The sequence below is a fragment of the Neopelma chrysocephalum genome, unplaced genomic scaffold (assembly GCF_003984885.1).
Source record: "Neopelma chrysocephalum unplaced genomic scaffold, ASM398488v2 Primary Assembly neopelma1_86, whole genome shotgun sequence".
In the NCBI taxonomy this organism is placed as follows: Eukaryota; Metazoa; Chordata; class Aves; order Passeriformes; family Pipridae; genus Neopelma; species Neopelma chrysocephalum.
In genome coordinates, this window is record NW_020897748.1 from 3,427,807 (window position 1) to 3,430,077 (window position 2,271).

The window sequence follows — 2,271 nt, forward strand, 5'->3', positions numbered from 1 at the left end:
CCTTTGGTGTAGATTTCATGTCATCTGTCTTCCCACACCGTTTAGAGTAATGGCAATATTAGACACAAATTCAATACGGAAATATTTTTACTATGGAAAATCTGAATACATATTTAGGCATTTAGTTAATTTCAGGGAAGTTGAGATTGAATGCTTCATACCTGATTTTAAGGTTACTCTAAGTAGTTTACAACTTTTAGATGCCTACGACCTTCTGACTGAACAGCTGAAACTCTGGAGCTACCTTAACAGACGTGGATGGTCCCCAGACTTACAGCAAAAGGCACACAAAGTTCTTTATGGGCTGACCTTTTGGAATAGGTCCATTTATACGGAAACCCATGTTGTGCTGCTGTTGGCTCTTTAAAGGAGAACTGAGCAGAAGCCTCTCTGTTGTCCAGAAGATTCAGACACTACAGTTTGTGGGAAGGCTCCCTAGAGTACTGAAATAACGATGCTTTTCCTTTCCTCATCCCCAGGGAGGTCTGCACTGATGGTATTCACAGAATAACTACAGCATTTGTAGATACTTGGTTTGAAAATGAAATAATTACAGAGAAATTTAGACTAATTTTCAAACAATGTCACATCTCTGTCAAGTAGTGAGTGTCTTAGAAAATAATTGAACTGTATTAAAATATTAATGTTATGTAGTCAACATGAGGGAAGGTTGAGTGGCCTTTTTCTTGATTGAGCTAGACCCGTAAACACAGTGTAAGTATCTTCTAGTTTTAGATAATGTTTATTTGGGTGAAAAGTTACCTTGGTGTTACTGGGTTAATCTGATACCTGGAAGAATAAGATGAACCAACTCACTGAATGTAAACTCCATGGCCTTACCCCTTTGCAAATGCAGTTGACTTAAGCAAGTTACAAGTCTTACTTTTTACAGGTTAAGTATAACCTTTTTGTTGTATTTAACAAAAAAGTTAAAATACATCATTGCTTTTGGATTGTGATGTTCCGTTTCAGAAGCATCTGAGCCCTTTTTCCTGGTATTTAAGCATCAAGATTGGTAGAAAAGGTGGTTAGTATAATCTTAAACCTTTAAAGCTAGTTAGGGACGCTAGTCGCCATTCCTAGAATTGAGAGTTTTACAATAGGTAATAAAAATTAGAATCTGATTAAGAACAGAAAGAAGGGAAGAGTATGGAGGGCAGAGGTTAACGAGGCTTTCTAAGGGCAATCTTGGTACATCCCTCAGTCACCACTGAAAAAAGTAATAGTGACTTCTTTTATGCATAAAAGCACTTGTCAAAAGCAAAAAGCAGTATTCAAATACATTTACAAAACAAAGGGCTGCATTCCAGTCTGGAAGAGAGGCAAGTTGGCAGACCGTGACTAAAAAAATTCCTTTGGGGATATTTGATCCACTTTTAGAAAAAGAAAGACCACAGCTCACTCTATAGCAAATGTTGAGTTCTGCCTCTTAGAGAGGCTTTAATGAAGACATTGCCTGCTTCCCTTACTGAAAGGGTTTGACTTTCAACTTGCATGGTAAACGTTTAAATTTTAGCTGTATGAAGCAATGTGACCTGAAAAATGCCTTTTTTTTTTTTTGTAACCTTTATCCAACTGTTCCAGAAAGTTTTGAGTAATCAGGTTTTGTGAAGTTATTCCATGTACCTGAAGAAATCAAGGTATTCCTGAAATATATAATCAAATGAGTGGAATGCAGCAGAAAAAAATATATTACCCTTGTGTCTTTAAACACAAATTCTGAAGGTATCTTTACATAGGAGGTCACTGGATGGTGTGGTGAGTTTTGTTTAAGAAAGCCTTCTCTGATCTCAAGAGCTAGGCTGATCTTTTAAATACCACAGAAGGTTCACCTGGAGTCTTCATTTCCCCCATTCTTCCACTTGAGTGCTCTACAGTATTTGATGATGGGAAAAGTGTTCTGTGTTGAGCAATCAGCCTGCTCTTATTACAAGCATATTTTCATGTATGTTGAGTCCTTGTTCTAAAGTGCAGTGGTGTTGCTCCGTGCACAGCACTTAGCCCAGCCTGCAGCGGAGCCTCCTGCTTTGCTGAGCAGAAAATGCTTTCAAGGGCCTCAAATGCTTTGAGCTTTGAGTGCAGAACTGGCACTGCACATGCTGCAGTGCAGAATGCCATTCCTACAGGATCTGCGTGGAGCTTCAAACGATGGATGGGCAGCACAGCTTGAACAAGGAGGGGTTGGGAGTGTTCTTCTCCCGCAGCTTCATGCCTCTACTGGAGGGGAAACCTTTCAGGATGACAGTGTGGCCATACAGAAGGTTAAAAGAT